The sequence below is a fragment of the Balaenoptera acutorostrata genome, chromosome 3, assembly GCF_949987535.1.
Source record: "Balaenoptera acutorostrata chromosome 3, mBalAcu1.1, whole genome shotgun sequence".
In the NCBI taxonomy this organism is placed as follows: domain Eukaryota; kingdom Metazoa; phylum Chordata; class Mammalia; order Artiodactyla; family Balaenopteridae; genus Balaenoptera; species Balaenoptera acutorostrata.
This window is the reverse complement of record NC_080066.1, coordinates 8,288,733-8,316,458: the sequence shown is the minus strand read 5'-3', so window position 1 is coordinate 8,316,458 and position 27,726 is coordinate 8,288,733. Positions and strand designations below refer to the sequence as shown.

At 46.0% G+C, this 27,726-nt stretch overlaps 1 protein-coding gene across 8 annotated transcripts in view; it reads right to left on the bottom strand.

The window, feature by feature from the left end:
* Positions 1 to 27,726, bottom strand: part of FRMD4A (FERM domain containing 4A) — a 474,406-nt gene that overhangs the window by 206,236 nt on the left and 240,444 nt on the right. The window contains exon 1 of one of the 8 annotated variants that reach the window (XM_057544415.1): positions 24,134 to 24,153. The exons of 6 other annotated variants lie outside the window; for them this stretch is intronic. The gene's annotated coding sequence lies outside the window, so the exon portion shown is untranslated. Of the gene's footprint in view, positions 1 to 23,346; positions 23,535 to 24,133; positions 24,154 to 27,726 lie in introns of those variants that run through there. One more of the 8 variants, XM_057544413.1, reaches the window with a different exon arrangement.

The following is a 27,726-nucleotide window of genomic DNA, read 5'->3' as shown; positions in this document are numbered from 1 at the left end:
ACCCTGCAGACCACTGCTGTGTGTGATCAAGCCACAAGTCCTACTGCACCATCATTTCAATCCTCTCCAGATGGGACTGCAGGGAGAGGATCAAAAAACATTAATAATCGGTCTCCGGGCCTAAAGTTGAGAAGACAAGGGATAGACTCAGATAGGTCGGAGAAGAGGACAGCCAAGGAGCTCCACTGATGGGCTCGTGTGACCCCAGTGGAGAGGAACTCCTACCCAGAGCTCTGCTGTGGGATGTGGGGAAGGAGGGGACTCTTTTCCCCTTCCAACAAGACACTGCAATCTGAGGACAAGCTATAGACATGGAGTCAGACAGGTTCGTCTCAGATACAGAAGGTCAAGGCCCAAGTGGGGAATTTCAGCCCAGGGCCAGAGTGTGACAGATGATTGCTCTCCCCCATCTGAGAGCCAACCCTCTGACTAAATGGTCAGGAGGAAAGGGACACTGCGAGAGCCACATGCAGGGGCCCTGGTTATGCACCAAGGACACCACCTTGGCGACCACAGAGCAGTGAAGCCACTGCAGTTCAGTTAACGGAAGTTAACAGAAGTTAACGGAAGTGCAGGTGAGGCCTCCAGCCCCTGGAAGGCAGCAGAGCTTTCTGAATTACATTCTGACCAGCTGGACACTGAAAGAACGATAACCTGATTGTCCTTTCTCCTGCCACTGCCAGAGCATCTTCCGAAGACAGGATTTTCTTGACCACCCTTTTGAGTATATTAGCAAGATCTCAATCCATTATTCTACCCAAAATACACATATTAACCCATATTCACCTCATTCACAGCACATCTACAGGCAAGCTTTTGCTTTCTACCCAGGCCTAGGGTCCCACAAAGCTTTGGTTCTGCAACCAGAAGAACTAAAGTCTCTGAAGATCCATGGAGACTCCATGCTACTTGACATTCCATTATTATTGTTATTATTATTTGGAGAGGGATGGGCAAAGGGAATAGAGCTTTCTCATAGGTGAAGGGGAGTTGGGAGTTTCGACCAGAGAGGGAGTCTCAGGCAGCCTGGATAGAGGCCGGCCGGAAACAGAAGGTGGGAATGTCTAGCCAGCAGAATCCTGAGCAGATCTGGATGGAAGGCCTTGGGGAATAAAGGCCTGAGGAGGAGATTCCCGACGTGGTTATAAAACATCCCTCGTTGATTAGCACCGTGGCTACCATTTGTGAGAGATGAGTATCTGAACGCTGGATAACGAGCCCTCTGAGATCTGGCCTCACCTCACCACATCTGGTTTTTTCAAATGCTCTCCTTCCCCAGGCCCCATCCCTGCAATTCCAAGACCAGTCCAAGTCCAGGACTCACCTGCCCTGGACTTCTGAGTTCTGCTTCCCTGAGGGCCTCCCTTACCTCAGGGCCTGGCCCATGCTGTCTCTTTTGCCTGGAAACACTTCCTCTTCCCTCATGGACACAAAGGACCACCCCTGCCAGCCTGGTCCAGGCCGCGCACCAAGCCAGGGGCTCGAGACACAGCGGTGACCAAAGGAAGCACCATCTAGATTCTCAGAGGTCACTGGCTTGAGGGGAAGACGGACATGACTTTCACTCATTCCTGCAGACTCAGCTGTGCTGATGCACATGCTTTCTCCTCCCCGTGGGGGGATTTTCCCACCCCTGGCCGGCAGCTACAATGCCAGGCCTGCAGCCTTCCCTCCTGTCCTCCCCAGGTCACTGCGCCGGGGTTTACAGAGGATGGGAGGAGGGCTCTGGGGCCTGACCACCTGGGTTCGTGTCTTATCCCAGCTTCGCTGGGGGCTAGCTGGGTGTAACCCCCCACAAGCACTTTGCCAATTTGTGTCTCACTCCCCAGTCTATGAAATGGAGACCATCCTCGTGCCAACCTTGTGGGGCTGCTGAAAGGAATAACTAAGTTAACACACATAGAGTGTGCATGGCACGGAGTGGGCTCAATATTACCTTTAGAAGTCTCTAGTCAGGGGACTTCCCTGGTGGCGCAGTGGTTAAGAATCCACCTGCCAATGCAGGGGACACGGGTTCGAGCCCTGGTCCGGGAAGATCCCACATGCCGTGGAGCAACTAGGCCCATGAGCCACAACTACTGAGCCTGCGCTCTAGAGCCCGCGAGCCGCAACTACTGAGCCCACGTGCTGCAACTACTGAAGCCCACGTGCCTAGAGACCATGCTCCGCAACAAGAGAAGCCACAGCAATGAGAAGCCCGGGCACCGCGATTAAGAGTAGCCCCTGCTCACCGCAACTAGAGAAAGCCCGCGCGCAGCAACGAAGACCCAACGCAGCCAAAAAAAAAAGTCTTAGTCAGGGAAGGTGACACTCCTCTGAGCAGCAGTGTCAGGGAGACGAGAGACTACGTGTCCTGCCCTGCAGGGCGGAACCCGGTTTTCATCAACTGCTGCCACGCCCCCACCTCCACACCTGCAGGATGGCCTGGGTGAGGCTGCAGCTTTCGGCCACTCATGCCAGGCTGTCTGCCGCTGTGGCCGGATGGGAGAGGACAATGGCCTGGGCGGGCAACATCTGGGTGGCTGTCCCCAGCGCTGAGCAAGTACCAGGTCTTCACAGAGCAGAGGCCACGGGGCCCTGGTGCCGGGTAAAGGGGCTACTCCACCCACACAGAGCACCTGCAGGTCCAGCCCTCCCCCAAACAGCAATGGCTGCTTTTCATCCCACGCTCCCTGCCAGCGTCCACAGAGAGCTGGTGGAAGGCATGCCGGAGCCAGGCGAGGAATGGAGGTTTAGGGGTGCCAGCGTCACGTGTAAGATGACGACGGTGGCGACCACAAGAACTGCCAGGCCACATACACGCTCTGTCACTGGAGGAGGAGACGAAGGCCTCTTGCTGGCAAGGAGGCCTCGCCTGTTCCTCTTGGCAGATTCAGGGTGTTATTCTTACTGACAACTGTTCACGACACAGGTGTCTGTGCAGACGTCCTTCAAGGCTGGCTGGGAAGGTATAAGCTCCGAAGAAACAAAACATACAAAGAAGCAGCAAGAACCCTTCTAAACCATCCGACATCCCGCTGTTCTCCTTGAAGGGAGGAAAGAAGAAGGAAAATGACACCTGGGCTTTGGCACATGGAGTTCTGGCTTCAGTATCTCAGGGATAGAGTTTTGGTTGAAATGGAGATGCTTTTTCCAAAGGAAAAGGCAAATATCTACACTTTCTTTTGTTCTGATGACTGTACTTGGAATTTTTATAGAAAAGGAGGACTGATGGGATAGTCTGACGGGGACCCCAGACTCAAGGAAAATGGTTTTTAAAAGTCCAAAAAAAAGATAAGGTTGACTCTGTGGATCGAAAAGAATGTTTTTTGTATGAGATCGAAACTTTAACACATAAACTTTAAAGATAAAAACAACATAATAAAAATAAAATTGAATGAGAAAGTGAAGATCGTGACATCCAAAGAACACAAAGTATCCGCACAGAGGATTCCCAAAGGTGACCAGATTGTAGTATAATATATACAACGTGTCAGGGGCATAGAGTACATTATACATATTCTGTATCGATACATAGATGAGAAAGTGTCACAAGTTTAGAGGAACAGAGGTGGAACACTGAAGCTGGGATTTAAAATAAGGGGAGTCTAAGGACAATGAAAGAACCTTTAAAGACACGTTCCAAGCAAGAAGAGCAAGGAAAGGAAAGTTTTCATTGTTTGGTGCTAATGGATTTTTGTTAAAAGATGAGCTGCTGGACCACTCAGTTTAATCTTCTCAACCAAGAAGGGAAACGGTAGGACTAACGACTAAAAGAATATAAACTAACTGCACCTCTTTCCCCGGAAAAAATCTCAGGTGCTTCATACAGTTAAATATTAAAAATAGATAGGTTTATCAGGTCTTTCTAAGCATAAAAGCAATGGATGAGCCAAAAGTGAAAAATGTATAGATTTGATTACATTTTAAAATAATTTTACTCCATAAATCACCATCAGCAAAAAGAAAAAGCAAATGCAAAGTTGGGGGGGAAGAGACAACAACTATAATGAAGGGTTACTATGTTAAAGATAAAATTAATTAATTCGTAGATGACTACAAGTTAAGTAGAAGACTACTAATAGCCTACAGGAAATAAAACTAAGATGCAAATGGCTAAAAAGTTCATCTTCTTTGACAGTAATTTCTCCTCTAGAAAAGATCTATCCATCTTTCTAGTAATCCAGAGAGTAATCTAGTGACCGCCCCTCATGAAATGAGAGAAATGGGTTTAAAGGATTATACATAGTAGTGTCCATCATAGTGTGTATTCATTCTGCAAATGTTTATGGTACATAGTTATGTGCCTGGCATTTTATTAGATATATAATGATGAACACAATTTTGTTCCTATACTTAATGAGCGTCTATGTCCAGCAGAAGAAATACCCAAGTCAACAGGAGATTACAGTGTAATCTGTGTGACCATGGGGTGGGTATAAGATGCAATGAGGCAGAGGGTCGGGGGGACCCTCACTCATACCTGGAGGATGGGTGAGTGCTCAGGTGAGGAAGTGATATCTGAAGACAGGACATCCAGCAGAGACAACCTGACGTAAGAAGAGCTGGATGGGAGAGAACGTGGCATGTTCTGGAAACATCAGCCAGGCAGTAGAGCTGGGGCACAGGGCGGTGGGTGGGCGTGTAGCAGTGAGAAATACAGCTGGAGAACCCTACTTATGACAACAGGAAGAAGGAGCAACTTATATCAATCGTCTGAGGATGGCTAAACCATTGATGAGATAGTTAAGTATCCATTGGACCACGTTTCCAAATCAATTTAATCCTAACTGGTGTAAAAATGAGGGGAGCCTGGAAAGAGGGTTCTAATTGCAGGTGTTGAGGCTCACTGCCTTAGAAAATGCACAAGCAGTTGGTAAATTATAAAGAGATACTAAACATAAGCTCTCCATATCCATATTACCCCCCAACGATTTGTAACCAGACACAGAAAGTGTGCTGACCAAATGTGTAGATGACAAGAGGTTTGTTTAGATGGTAGCTTCCATGTCTACAAGTTGGGGGTCATATTGTTTATGGTTTCAGGTCCTGTTCTTAGTTCACGAGTTAGAAGTACAGCATCCTGAATAATGAAATCAAGAGGTCTCCTACACTCTACTACGATTAAACTATTTCTGGAAATTTGTGTTTAATTCTGGGTACCATATTTTCGGGTAGGACATGAAAGAAAGCAGAGCAAGACCAAAGAAGGGTAGTCAGACTGGGTAAAGATATGGAAACCATGTCTTCTCGGGGCTGATGGAAAAGCTGCATGCTGGCTTCAGTGAGAGGGACCCTGTCATCTATCCCCCATGCAAGACACCTCTGCGAGTGAAAAGGGAGGCTATCATGGATTCCACGGGGGTACTAGGTATAAACTGGACTGTCCTGGGAAGGCCTGGACGTGGGGACTTGCTAATTTGATGATCTAAAGCTAATTTGATGATTGTGTTTGATAACTTAATGAGAAGGGAGAACTTTGCTTTGGCGGGCAGAAATGGGATCAATGAGTAGAAGTTTCAAAAGACACATCAGATTTCAATAGACGGGAGAACTTTCTAACAAGCATCACTGTTCAAAATGGAACAAGTTGCCCCACCACCACTGCAAGTAATCAGGAAGGGCCAGAAGACTGTCAGCCTGCGATGCTGTAGAAAGGGTTACTGGACTCTGAGGGAAGGTGGATGGACACATTCTAAGGTATGAGCCATGGATATACGTGTACACCTATAAACAAGAAGTCCCCCCAAAATAGACTCATTCTAATAACTAATGTATTTACTTATAATGCTTCCTGCTAACAATATTACACGTACTTTGATGAAACAAATAGTCACCACATCCACTGACTGCTTCAGAAGACTTTAAGAAAATCACACTGCAGATGGTAGGCACAAACACATTATTCTACTTTTTCCCTTACCAATTTCCTTTGTATAAACGTGCAATCAAAAGTCCTCTATTTAGGGACTTCCCTGGTGGCGCAGTGGTGAAGAATCCGCCTGCCAATGCAGGGCACACGGGTTTGATCACTGGTCCAGGAAGATCCCACATGGCGCGAAGCAGCTAAGCCTGTGCACCACAACTACTGAGCCTGCGCTCTAGAGCCCATAAGCCACAACTACTGAGCCTGCATGCCACAACTACTGAAGCCTGTGTGCCTAGAGCCCGTGCTCCGCAACAAGAGAAGCCACTGCAATGAGAAGCCAACGAAGAGTAGCCCCCGCTCGCCACAGCTAGAGAAAGCCTGCGTGCAGCAACGAAGACCCAACACAGCCAAATAAATAAATAAATAAATAAAATTATTTTTTTTAAAAGTCCTCTATTTAAAATGCAATGCTCATTGCAGCACTATTTACAATAGCCAGGACATGGAAGCAACCTAAATGTCCATCAACAGAGGAATGGATAAAGAAGATGTGGTATATATACAATGGAATATTACTCAGCCATAAAAAAATGAAATAATGCCATTTGCAGCAAGATGGATGGACCCAGAGATTGTCATACTGAGTGAAGTAAGTCAGAGAAAGACAAATATCATATGATATCACTTATATGTGGAATCTAAAAAAAGGGTACAAATGAACTTATCTACAAAACAGAAATAGAGTCACAGACATAGAAAACAAACTTATGGTTACCAGGGGGTAAAGGTGGGGGAGGGATAAATTGGGAGATTGGGATTGACATATACACACTACTATATATAAAATAGATAACTAATAAAGATCTACTGTATAGCACAGGGAACTCTACTCAATACTCTGTAATGGCCTATATGGAAAAAGAATCGAAAAAAGAGTGGATATACGTATGTGTATAACTGATTCACTTTGCTGTATACCTGAAACTAACACAACACTGTAAATCAACTATACCTTAATAAAAATTAAAAGAAAAAACACACACACATGAAACTGCAATGCTGTGTGGGGTGGTTATATGTTTCTGTAGCTGGTTTGCTCTTCATGTAATTGACAACCAAGAACCAATGACATTTTCTTGGTAACATGAATCTGCCTATTTTATTCCAATGTCTAATTCAATCTGTCATTTTAATTTTTTATTTTTGCTTATGTTGTGCTCAGTGGGATGAGACAACACTATTTATAGCCATGGGTCTTATTAAGCAATAGGTTACCACATTTTTATTGTAAATTATTTTGTTGATCTTGAATTATATATATGTGTGTATATATACGATTGAAATAGAATGACATGACCGTCGTAACAGGCACTCAATAAATATTTGTACATGCATTAATATACATTCAAATAACATATATTCTTATATATATCATTTCAAGGGCAATTCCAAACTATAGGTACTATAGAACTTGATTTGCGTTTAATGAGCTATGTTTTAATTTGCCTATTCTGTAGAAACATACCCCCAAACCCAGGCTCAGAAACACATGCATTCTTTGTGGTTTATGTCATCTGCGTGATGACATGGCAAACGAGCAGAATTATCATCAGTGATAGCTGGGGTGCCTTGCCACACAGATAAGAGAATTTGGGACTGGACTGTCCCTCCCACAAACAACCCGCTTTGTGTATTATACAGTCAAACTCTCCACTACCCCGAGGGATGTGAGGGGCAGAAAAGAGTATTTCAGACATCCACAAGCTCCTGGAGTTCCATGCTTGGGTCTTTGGTGACTCTGAAGCAAGGTGGGAGAGAACAGATGCCTAAGACAGTGGACTGGTCCCCAGGCCACCTGCTTTCACAGAACCTGCATGAGATACAAAGCAGCCACATGCCACTCGTGCCTGAGTCCAGGGGCCCAGTACGCAGATGCCAAATCTTCCCGGCTTGGAAGGAAGCGCTCCAGCCCAAGAGCTGATCCTTCTGAGACTCATGCTTAAATCAGATCATATTTCCAATGGCATCACAGCACAGCAGACCCGGGGCACATGGGTGCCTTGATCTGGAAAGCCACAGCTCTGCAGGATGGTCCCAGCTCCAGGAGGTAGGAACAAGCCCTGGTCCCTCCCCGGCCCAAGGCCCCCAATAAAAAGCTCTCCAGGGAGAGCTTGGGAACCTGGACTGCTTGCATTGAGGGAAATTTTCACAGCTACCTCAGGCGTCGGCACAGGGCAGTCCATCTGGGCTGGAGGCTGCCGCCTAGATGTTTACATAACCGAGTTCTCTGGAAAGGATTCGGCTGGAGTGTCGCTGGCAGGGACTGCTCACTCTTGCATGAGCTGTGCTGGCAGATCTTACCCTCCATTCATCTCGGAGGTTTCAACGCTGGCCGGCTGCCTGGGGCGCCACCGCAGAGGCTTCCTGAAGACCTGCTCCCAGGCCTCCTGCTTCTGCTGCGGCAGCGTCATGGACAGGACAGGACCCCTTGTTCCCCAGCACCATTTACAAATAGGGGCGGGGCATCAGACTAGGAAAGGAAGGGAAATGGGGGGGGGGAAGGCAGAGGGAGAGGATTCCAAAACCAAAGGAGGGCTCCCCCCTCCTTTTCACCCCAGGATGCCCCTCGGTGGCAAGGCGGGTCGCAGGGTGTAACGCAGTGCCGTAACATGCAATGGCCACGGCAAATGGGAGAGCTAGAAACATCCTGGGTGCATCTCACTGAGAGCAGTTACAGAAATAAAGGCATGATCCTGGATCTGTTAGTCAAATCAAAAATTCTAATTGGACACAGAACGATTTCTCCAAGCTTTCGGCAGGAGGTAATTATTCTGTTGCCTACACAAAGGAAAAAAGGAGGAAACAGAGCCTACTGTTTGGGCTGTTTCCACACAAGAAGGAACGAGAGAAGTTTCTGCTTGTATCGGAACTGATTAAAAGATGGCAGGGTTCCTGATCTTTTCCTCTTTCCTGATTTAACCAGGAACGCGGGTGTCAAATGGTTTACACATGTCATTCCAAAGCCTTGGGAACCAAACTTGAGTGTATTTTCAGCATACGCCGGAGAAAAGACATGGAAATGAGTGTGTGATGAGATCACTTTTTAGGGAAAGGCAGAATCTTAAATATGAACAAATACATGAGGCAGCGATTTCATCTTACATCCTTCATAGTGTCCAGCATGGAGCTTGAAACACACAAAACTCTTGGGAAGTATGATTGATTGAAAATATGGAGTTACAATTCTTGACTGTGGTGATGGTTTCACAGGTGTGGATATATGTCAAAGCTCATTAGACGGTACACTTTAAACACGCGCAGCTTATTGTGTGTCAACGATACATCAATAAATCCGTTTAAAATATGAGAGAGTCACTCCTTTCACGCATCAAAAAAGGGACAGACCATCAGGATGATCTGAAAAGTCCAATTTGTTTTCGTTGTTGCTGTTACTTTCCTGAATTTTATTATAGCCACGTCTGGTGTACACACACCATACACTTGGCACCTAAGGAACGTTCGTTGAGTGAATAAGTGACCGAAGAGTGCAACGTATGCAGCCGTACATCTCAGCAGAGTTCTTCACACTTTGAGGAGAAATTATTTCATTTTTTATATCTTATATTTTTTAAATTTGAAGTGTGAATTGGATTTACGGTGTTTCTCAGATGTTGTCATATCCAGGACTGAGCCACGAAGTCTTTAAATATCAACTCTATCTGGCTGAGTCCCACTTCGTGTCTCTACCTGGAATTTCTCCTTCCCCAGGCCTGTATATGACATACGTAAAGCTGAGACCATTCAGCGTCTCCTTCTGGATAGCTGTTAAATATGTCAGACTCAAAGCGAATTACTGACCTACCTTCTTCTGCAAACCATCTCCACCCGCAGCTTTCACCTCTTAGCTGACAGCCATTCCAGCTCTGCACCATCATGTTCTGTCCTCTCACATCTCACTTCCAACTCACCAGAAAATCTCAGAGTATCCAGACCCTGGCCCCTTTCCATCACCTTCACTTTATCACTTGCCCCATTCCTGCAATGGCCAGCCAAGTGGCACCCCTGCTCTTCCCTCTGTCTGTCTTGCAGTCTGGTCCCCACACAGCACCCAAACCGTCCCTGTGCAGCCCAAGTGGGATCAGGGTGCCTCCCACGTCCACACTCTCCAGCGCTCAGTCCCATTTCCCCCAGTGCAGAAGCCTTCAAGGCCCCACGTGATGCCTACCTTTATAACCCCTCACTCGGTCTGCTGTTCCCCCCTCATCTCCTTGCTGTTCCCTACAGGTCACTCTTCTGCCCGGGGCCTGTGATGAGCTCCTTCCTCTGTCTGGAATGTTCCCCCCAGACACCCACATGACTCACTCACCTCTTCAGTTCCTTCAAAGCTTTGCTCACATATCACCTTTTCATAACGTCTCCTCCGACTTCTGAATTTAAAATAGCAACCTTGCCATACTTCCCAGCCTCTGCTTTATTTTTCTTACAGCAATTACCACCTTCTAGCACACTATATAATTTACTCATTTACTATGTGTCTTGCCTGCCTCTTCCTCGTAGAGTGCAAGCTCCATGAGGGCAAGAAGTTGGGTTCGTTTTGTTTGCTGACACATTCCTGGGACAGAAGAGGCACATGAGTAAGTGCATGAGTCAGAATGACTGGCTGACTCACCACCTTACTGAATGAATGAATAAATGAAGGAACTGCGTGCACAGGCACGTTCTGCCATTCTGCCAGCTGGGGTGCAAGGCCCGCCCTCATATAAAGGACGCTAGCTGTGCTGCACCATCCTTGTTGTCTTACTGTTTACTCTTTGACACAGACACGTGCAGACAGAGGAGGGCTGACAGACAGGTAAGGACACCAGGCTTAAGCAGGAAAAAAAAAAAAAAAACAGTTCCAGCTATATGCAAGCAAGGAAAGAAATGAGACACCACAATATGTGACAAATAATCACTCATTCACGTTTCTGAGCACCTACCAAATGCCGGGCATAATAGAAGGTGCTTCAGAATCAAAGACAACTAAGTGCAGCCACTATGGAGAACAGTATGGAGCTTCCTTAAAAAAACTAAAAATAGAACTATCATATGATCCTGAAATCCCACTCCTGGGCATATATCCGGGTAAAACTCTAATTCGAAAAGATACATGTACCCCAGTGTTCATAGCAACACTATTTACAATAGCTGACTCACCAACTGGAAGCAACCCAAATGTCCACTGACACATGAATGGATAAAGAAGATGTGGTGTGTATATATATATATATATATATATATATATATATATATATATATATATAAAGTAGAATATTACTCAGCCATGAAAAAGAATGAAATAATGCCATTGGCAGCAACATGGATGGACCTAGAGATTATCATACTAAGTGAAGTAAGCCAGACAGAAAAAGACAAATACCTTAACGATATCACTTCTATGTAGAATCTAAAAAAAAATGATACAAATGAACTTATTTACAAAATAGAAACAGACTCAAAGACAAAGAAAACAAACTTACGGTTACCAAAGGGGAAAGGGAGGGGGGATAAATTAGAAGGTTGGGATTAACAGATACAAACTAGTATACATAAAAGAGATAAACAACAAGGTCCTACTTGTTGGGAACTATATTCAATATATATATTCAATATCTTATAATGACCTCTTATGGAAAAAAATCAGAAAAAAAATGTGTATATGTGTATATGCGTACATACATATATGAATTGCTTTGCTGTACACCAAAGACTAATACAATATTGCAATCAACTATAATTAAGTTAAAAAAATAAAGACATGCTCTTTCCCGTAGAAGCTACAGTGAGAGACATACACATTAACGGGTCATTCGAATTTGAGATCAAACTGGAACAGTGACCTGGTGAGATTCCTGTGGGAGAACAGAGGAGGAAGACTCGCTCCACTTGGAGGGACAGGAGGAGGTAACGCTGCAGGCTGGAACTGAAGAATGAGCAGGGGTGTCCGGCAGACAAGGGACAGGACGGGCCTCTTAATCTGAAGGGTGAGTATTTGCAAGAAGCTGACGTCCAGCAAAGGTCAAATGTGCGTGGGGAAAGGCAAGGGTGTGTGGTGGTGTATGCACAACAGACTGAGTATCTGTGTCCCCCCCAGAATCCATATGCTAAACACAAACTCCCAATGTGATGGTATCGGGAGGTGGGATATTCAGGAGGTGATGAGGTCATGAGGGTGGAGCCCACATGAGTGGGATTAGTGCCCTTAGAAAAGGGGCTCCAGAGAGATCCCTCGCCCCATCCCACTGTTTGGCGACACAGTGAGAAGACCCCATTCATGAACCAGGAAGCGGGTCCTCAGAAGATACCAAATCTGCTGGTGCCTTGACTCCCCAGCCCCCGGAACAGTGAGAAATAAATGTCTGTTATTTATAAGCCACCGAGTGTTTTGTTATGGTTGCCTGAACAGACCAAGACAGTGTATGAAGGATAGTGTGAGAAAAGAAGTTTAAGAAATAAGAAGCTACCAGGTTGTGGTGAGGCCTTTTATTCCATGTTAAGGGCTGTGGTCTACAGGGAATGAAGGGGGGCGGCAAGGAGAGGCAGAGAGAGGGGATGCCTGTGGGCGTGCTTGCGGGGGTGTGTGTGTGTGTGTGTGTGTCTGTGTGCGCGCAGTAGGATGGTGGTAAAGAGATAAGTGGTGATCATTTTACAATAACTCAGAAAAGAAAGAGGAAAGCTTGAACCATGGCAGTGGCTGTCAGCACCTCACCCCAAAAGAACTTGGGAAGAAAACATAGGAACAAGGCATTGGAGAAATTGATGGTAAAAGGCCAGAAGAGTTTGATGCTAGTAATGTAGCAAAGAGGAAGAGTGAGGAGAGATGGTGAGTCATTTATCACAGGACAATGATTTTTAAGCCTTAGGAGGAAGAGAAACAGGGTAATCAAAAAAACCACAGGTGGAACTGGTAATACAAAGGGACACGCAGCAAAGCATTGGCTGACTCTGGGACTCCTAGAATAATGAGGTTCCCCTGGGGAACTGTATTTACTGAACATTGATAACTAGCCAAACAAAGACTCAGCTGTTCCAAAGCCAGTCTGACAGGCAGTCTCACCAGGGAGGGTCTGATGGGAAGGGGCAGGCAAATGCTGTGCTATTTCATCATCACCTTCTAGGCAACAGAGAAAGCTGCAGTAACACGAGCTTCCCCGCTCCCACCTTTCCACAAACAAGAAGCAAGGAGGCTCACACATGAACGGTTTTCTATTTCCAACATAAAACCCAAAGTCACAGTACAAAATTTATAGTTTTTAGATTTTCTTCAGTTTGGTTTTGTTCGTTCTTTAGGAGTGTGATCAGTCCTACCGGCAAGACAAAAAGAACTTAGTCATTTAAAAAAACCAAAGGACTGGGCTTCCCTGGTGGCACAGTGGTTAAGAATCTGCCTGCAAATGCAGGGGGCACGGGTTCGAGCCCTGGTCTGGGAAGATCCCACATGCCGCGGAGCAGCTGGGCCCATGAGCCACAACTACTGAGCCTGCGCGTCTGGAGCTTGTGCTCCGCAACAAGAGAGGCCGCGATAGTGAGAGGCCCGCGCACCGCGATGAAGAGTGGCCCCCACTCGCCGCAACTAGAGAAAGCCCTCACACAGAAACGAAGACCCAACACAGCCATAAAATTAAAAAAAAAAAAAAAAAAAACCAAAGGACTGTGGTTTGGGATATTATTCTTGGACATTATTATCAAGATATATTTGAGTATCTTTCCAAGATATCTGTATCTAAAGGGCACAAAATCTGCATTGATAAAGTTATAACCTTAGGAACAGGAGGGCAGGGAAACTAAACTGTCGTGCGCGAGCGAAAACCACATATTCCACAATAAAGATGGAACTACAAACAAATACCAGTTTACAATTTCTGCATAAAATGACAGACACACTCCACCCTGTCTAGGCAAACGAAGCCTATAAGCTGTCCCTGAAGATCCACCTAAAATATATCCTTGTTCTGGATGTGGTCATTATGTTCTATAAATACTTTCCTTGTTTTTACATTTGTTTAATGCTTTTATTCTGCTGCCCGTGTGTGTGCCTGTTTAATCCATCTCCAGAAGATGGACCATCTCTCATTCTAATTTATTTTATTTAACACTTCAAAGGTTATTAGGTGCTTAGATAATTTTTGATGAATATTCTGCTAATTGGCATGTTGATTTCTCCTACTGTGAGGAAAACTCTCCCAGTATTTTCAGAGCGGTCAGATGGTAGATGCAATTAATAAAACTCACACAAACATGTGGTACACTCAGGTTCTAGGCTTATTTCTTCCATTCACTCGCTGCGTTAAGTACTTGGGTGAAATATAAATAAGAAAATTGGAGGTGAAAATCTTTCTAATTGTTGACCATGAATGGAAAATAACCAAAAATTTTACATACTGATTGGATTGTTGCCTTTGTTAAGAAATAGATGGCATACAACAGGCACATGAAAAGATGCTCCACACTGCTGATTATGAGAGAAATGCAAATCAAAACTACAATGAGGGGACTTCCCTGGTGGCGCAGTGGTTAAGAATCCGCCTGCCAATGCAGGGGACACGGGTTCGAGCCCTGGTCTGGGAAGATCCCACATGCCGCAGAGCAACTAAGCCCCTGCGTCACAACTACTGAGCCTGTGCTCTAGAGTCTGCGAGCCACAACTACTGAGCCCACGTGCCACAACTACTGAAGCCCGAGCACCTAGAGCCTGTGCTCTGCAACAAGAGAAACCACTGCAGTGAGAAGCCCGCGCACCACAACAAAGAGTAGCCCCCGCTCGCCACAACTAGAGAAAGCCCGTGCGCAGCAACGAAGACCCAACTCACCCAAAAATAAGATAAACAAAATAAATAAATTTATTAAAAAAAAAAACCTACAATGAGATATCACCTCACACCAGTCAGAATGGCCATTTTCAAAAAATCTACAAACAATAAATGCTGGAGAGGGTGTGGAGAAAAGGGAACCCTCCTGCACTGTTGGTGGGAATGTAAATTGGTACAGCTGCTATGGAGAACAGTACTAAGGTTCCTGAAAAAAAGAGTTACCATATGATCCAGCAATCCCACTCCTGGGCATATACCCAGAGAAAAACTTCATTCAAAAGTATACATGCACCCCAGTGTTCACTGCAGCACTATTTACAACAGCCAGGACATGCAAGCAACCTAAATGTCCACCGACAGATGAATGGATAAAGAAAATGTGGTATATATATATATATAAGCAACTTTTTTTTTTTTTTTTTTTTAAGATTTCTTTATTGACTGATTGATTGCTATGTTGGGTCTTCGTTTTTGTGCTATGGCTTTCTCCAGTTGTGGCAAGTGGGGGCCACTCTTCATCGCGGTGCGCGGGCCTCTCACTATTGTGGCCTCTCTTGTTGCGGAGCACAGGCTCCAGACGCGCAGGCTCAGTAGTTGTGGCTCACGGGCCTAGTTGCTCCGCAGCATGTGGGATCTTCCCAGACCAGGGCTCGAACCCGTGTTTCCTGCATTAGCAGGCAGATTCTCAACCACTGCGCCACCAGGGAAGCCCCTATATATATATACAATGGAATATTACTCAGCTATAAAAAAGAATGAAATAGTGCCATTTGCAGCAACATGGATGGATCTAGAGATTATCACACTAAGTGAGGTAAGTCAGACAAAGACAAATATTATATGCTATCACATATGTGGAATCTAAAAAATAATACAAATAAATCTATTTATGAAACTAAAATGGCTCACAGACATAGAAAACAAACTTACGGTTACCAAAGGGGAAAGGGAGGGGGGCGGGACAAATTAGGAGTATGTAATTAAGAGATACAAACTACATAAAATAGATAAGCAACAAGGATTTACTGTATAATAAAGGGAATAATATTCAATATCTTATAATAACCTATACTGGAAAATCATCTGAAAAAATACACATATAACTGAATCACTTTGCTGTACACCCGAAACTAACACAATATTTTAAATCAGCTATACTTCAATTAAAAGAAAAAGGATGGCATAACCATTGACTGACATACCCTTATTTCTACTGGAGAATTTTTTCAAAATAAAAGCCCTAAGAGCTTTCTGATCAATCCTGAAAACGGAAGAATTTCAGAAAGGTAGGGTGATAGAATCCACGAGTGCGAAGGCAAAAATCATATTTCTTCTCTTCCTTCCCCTCCCCCAAGCAATCCTCACCACTTTAATGTTCCTGGACTCGGTCCAGACTCACGGGTACAGCAGGATGCCGCCCATTCTTAATAAGCCTCCTCCGTCCCAATAAGGAGAGGATCACCAGGGTGATGTCTCTACCGGCAGAATCCTTCCTGCAAGGCCGGGTGACATTTATGGAGTATCAGAGCTAATGTGCTTTTTTTTTTTTCTTAGCGCTGCTTTCTATTTATAAAAGTCACTCCAGGACTGTAGGTAAGGAGGGGCCATTTATTTCAGTAATTCCTCCACTTGCACGGCCAGTGGCCTTCTCACACCCCTCACGTTTTAAACCTCCTGCAGTCAGTCCTGTTGGGTCCTCCAGGGACATAAGCAAGCCAAGCAGGGAGGGGGGAGTGCAAAGACAAAATTTCTGATTCTAGAAGAGGCGCCCTTATTTTTTTTGTGCTGGGTGCTTCACGGATATCACCTCATTGGCTCCACTGAATATAACTTTTCTGACAGATAAGAAAACCGAGGCTCAGAGAGATTCAGTAATTTACCCAAGGCCTCACAGCCAGGAAGGGGCAGAGCCAGAAGTCCAAGGCCGGGGGACATGACACCACAGCCCTACCCGCTCTGTGCGCCAAACCACGTGGTCAGGGACTCTAGTCTTGGCCCTGCAACGGAGACCCCGGCGAGGTCCCTGAACATCTGTGAGCATCTCCTCATTTGTAAAAATGATCTCTATGTCCCCTTTCACTCCAAAAATTCCATCCCCAAATGGAGAATTTGATGGAGAGTCCCCAAATCTCGTATGTGCGTGGTCCACAGTCTCTGCTCAACATTTAGTGTGACTGCAGCCCTTGATGCTTTACTGTGATCCGTGGTCTCTGCTCTCCTGCCAAGACCTGCCGGCTACATCTGTGCTACTGGTCACTCTGTAGTTACTCTGCTACAAAACACTCAACCACCCCAATAAAAGGGGATTGAGAAGGCAGAACACTGCCCTGCATTGTGCTCAGCTCCCATCGTTCTTGTCCTCACCACCCTCCCCTCTTTTCTGCTCTCTCTCTGAGCAACAGAGAAATAAGTATCCAATATCTCTTGGGGGTAACCAGAGGGTGCAGAGAAATCGGTGAGCCCGCAGTGCACTACCCACTGTGTGTAGGTGTGTTGCCCAGCACCAGAGGGTTCCACACTATTAGGGTTTCCTAGTTTGGGTTTGTCACAAGTATATACTTTTTCACAGGCATGTGGGGAGAGCATAATTGTGCATTTTATGGTTATGAATGGCACAGCCTGGCAATTCTCCGATTATTATTTCCATTTGCTGTCATGCATTATCAATCTAATTCCCCATTGCATGCCATTTTTTTCATGCATTCCTCATACAGCAAGGACAAAGAAAGGCAAAAGCCCTGCAAAGAAGCCTGTATCACCAGAAGAACAGGCTAACTCTGATGGAAATTGTGGAGTTAGAGCCCAAGGTTGAGAGGATAGCTTTTGGCTAATTCGAAGTACCGTCAAAAAGTTTGGTATTTTGCATGAGTACCAAGACGGGCAAGGTATTGCTAAATGGGAATGAGGGGCCACACCACAGAACAGACTTATAAAAAATGTTAGATACAGGAGGACCTAAGAGGACATTTTTCTTTAGACCACTGGGTTTTCCAGGTTTCTGAAGATGCTGAAATATATCAGTGTTGCAGTTGGTATGAAGAGTCACTCAGTGAATTTTCGTATTCAAACAGGATCTATTGAGTGCCCACCATGAGCAGAGGGTAAAGGTAGGGATCCTTCAGTGAACAGAAAGTGCGCAGTAACTATGGACTGGCAAATAATCACTAATAAGATAGGAGCAAGATGGCGCGTGTGAAGGTAGTCAGAGTTTGGGGAGAAGGGTGTGCATGTGCAAATGTTCTTGACCACCTACAACTCACGTCTTCTTGCACTGCATCAAGGAATGGCCAGAGCTTCAGTTTTAAAATTAAAAAACAGAAACCACCACATACGATGGAGATCAGGCTTTGTAACAAGTTGGCTCCTATCAGCTCCATCTCTGAACTGGAGTTAGCGATGCTTGATCATCTACAGAGGGGTTACTCATTCAGTTCAAACGGAACCTACAAGCCTATTTTTTCGTGATCATTTGGTAGTCATAAGATTACTGAACTGAACCAGATCCCTTCAATCCCTTCCAACAACCATGGCCTTTATTCTGAGCAGTAATTTCCATCTTCAAGGAGAAAAGTACTTCTCTTTGGGGGAAAAAATACCTAATTTCTACTGATAAAGTTAAGAATTGAACACACACACCCCCGCCCACAAACACACATACTCACTCACTCAACAGCACCCAAAATAAGCATTAATGCAACTCACTAAATGGTAGCAAGAGCTCTCATCGTCTTCTGAGAAAGTAAGAGAGGCATAATGATAGATACTTTTAGGATAATGCGGCTAGTGGTAGAGATGGTAGCCTCAAAAGTAAGGGTGTGTCTAAATTATTCCTTATAAATAAGAGAAAGACATGCTGATCCCACAGGACAGGGGAAAGAGTGGCAGCTGACGGATTTAGGGAACCAAAAGGAAAGTGCTGTGGAGAGAATTTCTGATAAGCTGGATTTATGCTGATTCGGAAAACTCGCAAAAGAGAGTAGCAAAACCAGCAGGCTTTGTGTGCAGTGGTGACCCTGGAGCCCAGAGTTCCAAGAGCTATTGTACCAGCTCTTCAGATTAAATGTCCTGGAAAATGCAAAAACAGAAATGGAAAATACTGCCAATACACTTCAGTCTGATTACGGCTAGAATAAACAGCATAAGATAAAATACTCAAATCTCATCCTTCCCCAACAGGTTCGACTTGTAGTGGCCACTTTTCCCAGATTCTTTAAGTCTTTGATTTTGCTTACGGTAGGAAAAGTTCAAGCATCTATGTATCTTACATAACTGATGGAATGATCCTTTCTCTTCTTTTTCTCCCATCAACTCCTACCTTTTAGGAGACATCCAATATCTACTTTTGTTCCTTTAACTACCTATTCAGAGAGCAATGGACAGCAAAGAATCAGAAATGGACAAGATGGAGAGAATGGATAACCAGTGTCCTGGGGAGGTTATGAGTACGTGCTAATCCTGTAAGGTAGTTCCTCTTTTGCATCTTTAGCTCAAGAGGAATGTAGTTTCTGAAACTTAGATCGAAGATCTTTATCCCATGGCTTCTCTCCCCATGAGGTCTCAGAGATCCTTTCTAATAGAGATGCTGGAATTTTTCACAATGAATAAACCCAAATAGAGAATTTCTGCCACAAAGGTTACTGACACATCAGCTGATATCCAAAAATAAATAAGATAAATAAATAAATAAATAAAAGATAGGAATGAAAGCCATTGGTGAATCTAGACTTATACATTCTGATACTGTGTAGAGTGTGGTTTAAACTAACTTCAAAACCTATTTAACTGTTAGCATGTCTTTCTCACTTTACCTAGTTTAAATGGATATTCTCCAGAAGCTACACTGTTCCTTTTTCTTAAAAAAGTATTGACATATGCAAAAATTTCTCAGAACAAAGCTTGAGTTTTGAATGTGCCCCATCATATTTTCAGTCATTCAGTGTGTCAGGCTAAATGCAACTCTTAGAACTGATAAGTATATGACAAATGAATAAAACTCTAAGTCTTTTACTTATACACACACACTAGCACTAATAACGTGAGCACGAGTGGTATATTTACTCAGTAAAGTCAGTAATGATCTTCTCTGTAGGCAGTCACACTCAACCCCACATTTAGTAAATACAGAGGTACCCTGACAGGTCCCCTCAATTTCCTGGACCTTTCATCTCATCACTGCCTCTCCCATCACAAATCGATCACACTTTCTCATCAGCTCATAGAGGCTGACTCAAGGACCCCTTTCTTTTACAACTCTGGCATTCTCACTAGTCCATAGAACCTTTGGCCAAGTTCCAGAACACAAGCAAGGATTCATTCTTTTTTTGTTTTTTTGGCCACACTGTGTAGCACGTAGGATCTTAGCTCCCCAACCAGGGATCGAACCCGTGCCCCTGGCAGTGAAGCAGGAAGTCTTAACCACTGGACGGCCGGGGAAGTCCCAAGGACTCATTCTTGGTTTATTCTTTGACCTCAGACTGTAACTGGGCCGTTACAATAAAGCTGAGCACCACCCACATCTGGGAGGCAGATCTCATGGATTATGAAATCAGTGACTCACTGAACCTCAAGGGGTTTCGGTTTCTCCCATGACAAGATCATGTTAATGGCACTTGCCACCTGCTAGGCTGTCAGGGGACTTGGCAACAATGTCTACAAATTACAAAGAGGCCCTATGCCGTAAATAACAAGTCTTATTAATATAATTAGTTCAAGTGCCAGAAAGAATATTGCCAACAACAGCGGCAGATCACACTTGGTCAGAATAAAAGTGGGTGGAGGAATCAAAAAAACGGGCAGAAGATCTAAATAGACATTTCTCCAAAGAAGACATACAGATGGCCAACAGGCACATGAAAAGATGCTCAACAACGCTAATTATTAGAGAAATGCAAATCAAAACTACAATGAGGTATCACCTCACACCGGTCAGAATGGCCACCGTCAAAGAGTCTACAAATAACAAATGCTGGAGAGGGTGTGGAGAAAAGGAACCCTCCTATACTGTTGGTGGGAACGTAAACTGGTGCAGCCACTATGGAAAACAGTATGGAGGCTCCTTAAAAAGCAAAAATAGAACTACCATATGACCCAGCAATCCCCCTCCTGGGCATATATCTGGAGAAAAACATGGTTCGAAAGGATACATGCACCCCAGTGTTCATTACAGCGCTGTTTACAATAGCCAAGACATGGAAGCAACCTAAATGTCCATTGACAGATGAATGGACAAAGAAGATGTGGTACATATATACAATGGAATATTACTCAGCTATTAAAAAGAATGAAATAATGCCATTTGCAGCCACATGGATGGACCTGGAGATTACCATACTAAGTGAAGAAGTCAGACAGAGAAAAACAAATATCATATGATATCACTTATATGCGGAATCTAAAAAAAAAAAAAAGATACAAATGAACTTATTTACAAAACAGAAACAGACTCACAAACAGAGAAACAAACTTATGGTTACCAAAGGGGAAAGGCGGGGAAGGAATAAATTAGGAGTTTGGGGTTAACAGATACACATTACTACGTATGAAATAGATAATCATCAAGGACCTACTGTATAGCACAGGGAACTATATTCAATATCTTGTAATAACCTATAATGGAAAAGAATCTAAAAAAGAATATATATATGTATATATGTATACCCACACATATATGTATTAATCACTTTTCTGTACACTAACATGACTGAAACTAACATGACATTGTAAATCAACTATATTTCAAGAAAAAAAAATTTTTAAAGTGGGTGGAGGGATTTTCTGATCCTCATTTCAACTAACACTACTCCCTTTTAACACAAGAAGAGTTTAATGTTGTTGTTTTTCTAAAAGGTTACTTCTACCCACACAATTCTGCACATCAAGCATCACTTTTTTCCAAGTTATTTGGAGGCAACTGTATTTACCAGCAGGACAATATAGTGTTGATTTCAAAGCAAGTCCAAATATTGCTTCCAATCAAATTAACTGCAGCTATTTAACCTCTGGGACCAAAGAGATTCAAGTCTACCTGCTGCGGGACCCCCCCATTCCTGGTGTACCTTAAATAAACCCAGATTTCATTCACAGCAGAAGGGACCCCTCAGCCAACAGAAGAGGCTCATCCTCTGACCCTCTAGGTTGCAAGAGATGAACACGCTGAGAATCAAAATCAGATTTCTGCTGATCCGAAGGTTTAGTCTTCCCACCATGTCCAAGTCAGACTCCAAAACGGGGCCAAACGCTAGGAATGAACTTGAAGCAATTTAAAAACCAGAAACAAAACAATGAAATGTGTCCGCCCCCCACCCCCCCATCAACCTCCCACTTTGTTGCACATTGGAAAAACGGCACACAGAGCTAAGTTCTACTACGTGTACGGAATAGATTTTGCATCCAACTCCTGAGACAGTTCCCCCAGGGTCAGCGGTGGCTTCCCTGGATGAAGTCATAAGTTTGCCCCTGGCTCTTGGACTGGTGCTTTCCCCGAACATCACAGTCATGCTTTGAGAAAAGGACCAGACTTATAGTGCCGAGGTGTTAGGGGTATGTGAGAAGCTGTTCAAAACCCACTCAGGTAAATGCAGATCAAATCAGCCTGACCAGGTGTCTAAATAAAGCTGGGGCTACTCCAACACCGAATAAGCCATCCCCACTGAAGAGCTCGGATTTAGAAGTGTGCTTGGCTTAGGTGTTCTGAGAATCCCTTTCACCAGATGCTGGGAGGATTCAAACTGAGAGAAGCCAGAACAGCGGTAACAGTCTCTGCTGGGATGTTCCATTCATAGGGGAGAAAGCCTCCTCCATCCACGGGGAGGTCAGGGGATCGCCTTTCCCAGCAAGCAGAGCTTCCGGGGAGACTGGCATTGCTGCACCGTTCAGAATGAGCGTGTCTATTAAGAAGCATCCGCCAGACCTATTATTAGAACAGCCATCCCTTGGAAATTTCGCAGAATTTGCTTGAATCTACCGAGCAGTTACTCTCCTAACGAGGTACTGGAGAAAGGCACCGAGTTCCTGACTACATACGGGCAGCCCACACGGCTCTCCAAGTACAGGACCGGTTCATCTTTTCTAAATGCAATAGGCGCCCACATTTGGGCAGTTGCCTGCAATACAGAAGCACTGCGTTTGGGGGGTTCGTCCTGAAGGGGGTTCCCTCCTCTCCTCCTCCTCCTCCTCCCGCTGTCTCCCTGCATTAAACTTGCTGCAGCCATTTGGAGTGTGAAAGAGCAGTCCATTTTAGCAGTCCCAGGCAGCCGGCGATCTGCAGCCTGCCTCCTGAACCCACCCAAAGAACAGGACTGCCCTGTCATTTCCAGAAAAACGGTTAGAAAAAAAAAAAAAAAGAACAAAATCACGCCCAGGTCTGCCTGCAGCAAGGTCCTTTCCTTTCTCCCCGGGTAGACCCAGCCAGTGTGAGGTCGAGATGCCAAAGAAAGTGGGTGCGGGGAGAGCGGGTAGCAGGAGGGAGTAGAGTCTGTGCCGCACGTGGGGTGTGCACTGGAACAATGTCACATCTGCGGCATTAAATGCTCTACGTCCTCCGTAAAGCAGAAGTGTCATGTCCCTCTCACCGGCCCAGAAATGGACCCAGAAGTGCTGCAGAATCCACCGCCTGCCCGCAGTCGCGGCTGGGAAACAAAGACACATTACCTTTTATTCGTGGCGCTTCCCGGGGAGCCGAGGAACTTCAGGTTTGCAGCGGCGGATCCGCCGAAACGGGCGTCCCATGCGCCCCGGGTGCGCAGGCCCGGGGCCTAGCCGGCGGCATCCGCGCCCAGCGCCTCCGCCCCCGCCTCCGCCGCGCGGCGCCCGCAGCCACCCCGCCGGTCTCCGCGCGCCCCCGCCACCGCCGCCCCGCCGCCCCGCCGCCCCCGCGGGTCCCCAGTCAGCCCATCGCCCGCTCGCGCCGCTCACGCCGAGCCTGGCCGCGCGCCAGGGCGCACCGCCGCCGGCCCGCCCCTCGCCCGCGCGCCGAGCACCGTGCCGCTGCGCCCGGCCCTCCGCATCGCGGTCGGCCCCGCGCGGCGCCCCCGGGCACGGCGAGCGCGCTCGGGGCGGCCGGCGGCCGGCGGCCGGGGGCTAGGCCGGCTCCGGCGAGTCCCGCGCGGCCGAGCGCGCCGCCGCCTCCCGCGCGCGCCGCGGGGCACCCCCGAGAGCCGCCCGCACGCGGACAACAATGAACGCGCCGGCCCGGCCCGGCCCCTGCGCAGCCCGCGAGCCCCCGGTTCCCGCTCCGCCGCACACGCGATCGGGACCAAGTTAGGTCCCGAATCAGCCGCCGAGCCGCAGAGGCTGCGCGGAGCCAGAGGCGTGCGCGAGAGGAGCGGGGATTCCGAGCCCGAGGACCGCCCGCGCACCCGGCGCCGTCCCCGACAAACCCACCGAAACCCGCCGCGGGAGGCCCCCTCCCACCCTGGGAGCCGGAGGAAGAGGCTACCTTGGCTGAACTTGGCGGAAGGTGCAGCTCTTATCCCTCGATCTAGTCCAGTTTTCTTGCATTAATCTCCCCTCAACTCTTTGGAAATGGAAGTTCCTGTGCGATAACCCAGTCGTGGGGCTATTGTCAGGATTCGCAACAATTACTGCGGAGGGGAGACTCCCATTTCCAGAGCCTGGGGGAGGAAGACGGCCTGACACGTTCTCTTTCCAAAAAAGAGAAACACACTGGGAGACTATCCCGAGAACAGTAACTCAATTCACATTGTATGTCTAAATGTTTATTACTTCAGGAGCTCAATTGGCCTTAGACACTTTTTTTCCCCCTTTTTTCATGAATTGTCAAAACACGGTTGATGAAATAAAGGGAGAAGGAGGCGGGAGCACCCACTTAGCGAAGGTGGAAAAGCCAGCTTGTCTCAGAGGTAAAATCTTTCCCTAGAACTCACTCGTCACTTGAATTCCCAATATCCATCCACCCGTCCATCCACCCATCCACCCATCCATCCATCCAACCATCCACCCATCCTTCAAGGGAGGGACTGTTTCCCCTTTCAGCGTAGTTTGAAGGAGACCCAGGTATACTGATACCATTATTTCCAGGACACGGGCAGGAGTGAAAACTTACAAACTTTATAATAAAAAGAAATCTCACACATCCTGTCTTCCAACTGATCTTTCCAGACACACAGCTTGTGTGTTCTCTGATGATCTCTGGTGAACATTTTTGACAGTTCAAGAAGGCCTCACAATCCACAGAAAGGAAACATCTAACTTTTCCTCCAAGTCAGTGTTGGAGGAAAAGGTGAACGCCTGTGAGAAGGACTACCCATCTTATTTCAGGCGGTGGTGATCACATGCTCCTGGCTGGGGGACTTGATTATCTGAATCTGAGGAATGGGAAGCTGAATGGGAGGTTTCTGTATTTTTGAAGTCCTTGAGGATTGTTCTCATGCCAAGCCCTGTTCTTTCATGTTGCAACTGAAGCCCATCGCCTCGTGTTCTGAGGCCTTTAGAGGAAATATTATTGCTTTGGAAGCAGATTATTTCCAGTGCTGCTTTGTTTTGACTGCAACACCCAACAGGTGGGGATCGAGGAAATGTTCAAACCTTTCTCTTCCGACAGTTTGCATCCTTAGAAGAGTCTTTGGATTCCATCTACATCCACCTCCTGCCTTTCCACCTTGGCCGCTGGAATTCTCAATATGTCCTGAATCAAGCTGACCCACTGGTAAAGCCCCTTTCCAGGTTCCCTGTCTCACTAAACAGCATCCTTCCTCTCCTCACAGGGACAGAGAGATCTTTCATCTCCCTCCTTTTACTCATTCCTCACTGTCAAATTATCACCAAGCCTATCCTCATAAATAGATCTGGAAAGTTCCTTGGGAGCAGCCCCTTGTCTGACTTGTTCCAGCAGTGCCTGGTGCCCATTGCTTAATCTTTGTTGCATGAGTAGGCCCTGCCCCTAGCCTCGGTCAGTGTACATCACCTTTCACCGCCATGTCTCTAGCAACCTCTTGACTGGACCCCAGTCTTGTCTCTCAAATGCATTCACCACACCACCTGGAGTCACTCTCCTGAAACTCACATCTGATCATAGGATTTCTTTGCTTGAACCCATTCAAGGTTTCCCTGGCTCTTAGGAATGAAGTCCTCGCTTCTTTAGATGGCTGGGATGTCCGGAGCATAAGGCCCTCCTTATCCGTTCAGCCTTGTGTGCGGCCACCAGACCCATCACTCTCTCTTCCCTTCAGCTCCATAACCCTATTCCAGGTTCCCTGTGTTCCTGGTTCTCACTGGTCCCCTTGTCCCCCAGCAGCCCATGACTGTAGAAGCCACTCCAATCATGTCACATCTCTGCTTACAACTATCCGGGCTTCTCACTGCTCCTGAAGTATCCTCCCCATCGTCATCCCGTGTTATTCTCCGAGTCCCTCTCTATGATTTGCCACCAGGCCACTTTTCTGCCCGTGAATGACTCTTTCCTTTTCTTGGCTTTTGCATGTCTTGTTTCTCCTGCCTGGAATGCTCACCGCCCGCCCCCGCCCCGCCCCACCCACTCTTTGTATAGCTGGCTCCTCGCCATCCTTCAGGTTTCTGCTCAAACCCTGCCTCCTAGATAAGCTTCCCTGATCAGCACGTGGGAAGTGACCTCCCCAGCTGCTCTTTGTATCATTAGCCTGTTTATTTCCTTCTTAACTATGATTGGTATTCACAGCTGCGTGTGAAAGGCACAGACTGATGTCAGACTTCCAGAGCCTGGCTCTTGCCTCAGCCACCTGCTAACTGTACAACCTTGGGCAAGTATCTTAACCTCTCTGTGCCTCAGTTTTCTCACCTATGAATTGGGGATCATAATACTACCTACCTCATAGCGTTGTTATAAGGATTAAATGAATCAATATACGTGAAAAACTTAGAATAGGACCTGGCAATATAAGCATATACATGTGAGGGCCTTTATGTGTTTTATTCTCACTCTGTCCCCATGGCCTAGGCTAGTCCCCGACACAGGCTGTCTTTACCCCCTAAGCCTTTTGTGTTTGGAGTCCAAACTGAGAATGGATACAAATTTCGGGAAGAAAAACTACATTTGAAGAATTTAAGTACTGAGAGAAATAGGCCATGGTAAAACTTGATGAATGAGATAAAAATTCAAACTTAAATCATCTGGAAGTTAATGAAAATATGAAGGAAATATATTCTCTGTTTCACCAACAGTGATCCTTGGAGTTCATGGATGACAAGCTATGCCAGTCAGAATTTTGTAATGGTCTGTTTTCCGAAGAGAAGCCAATTCTACCACTGACAATTCAGGCAGTTTCTTGCAAAGACATAAAGAATCAAAGGATCTTTGCAAAGTGTTGGACCATCGGCCAGCCCTAACATGTAGTTGTGATGAAAGAATAGAGCATGTTTCCATTTTCAGCTCGAGTGTGATGCTTTTTGAAGAATCTTAACTGAAAAAAGAAACATGGAAGGCTGGTTTCTGGACATATGCCTTTGTGTTTTGCTTTTACTGCTGGAGAAGATTCAGAAAGAAGGAGAAATACTTTTCCTTTGGTTCTTCCAGAGGGCAAGCAGGACTTTGAGACCTGATTACCAGGGGTTCTCACAAAGAGTTAGGGAGCTTTGTATTGAAAGGAGCTAAAGTCTCCAAGAGAGGAGAGGTGCTCTGAAGCTTGAAAATGGGGAATGGAGAAAAGCATGGAGAAAGGCAGTAGCACCCCCGGAGGAAGGAAAGGGGTGCCACCTGCAATTGGAGAGACCCGTACTCCATGTCTACAGAGTGCCTCAAGAGGGCGCTGGTCACCTGCCGGGGCAGCCGGAGGACAATGGAGGAAGTTACCAAATGCTAAGAGGTGTGTCTTAGGCACAGCAAAGGATCTTGGGGTTCGGCCAGGAGGGATGGAGTCTTTGGCTTTAAAGTGGACCTCAAGTTCTTGGGTACGTGAGCATCTCAGTGGCATCTATGCTGGATCAATGACAAGAGACCCTTTTCCTGTCCTGAGGTATTGATAGAATGTGAGTTGGTGGAGAGGAAAGAATGAGCGAATTCCTGTCACCTTGGTGAGTGAGGACGTAGATTGAACT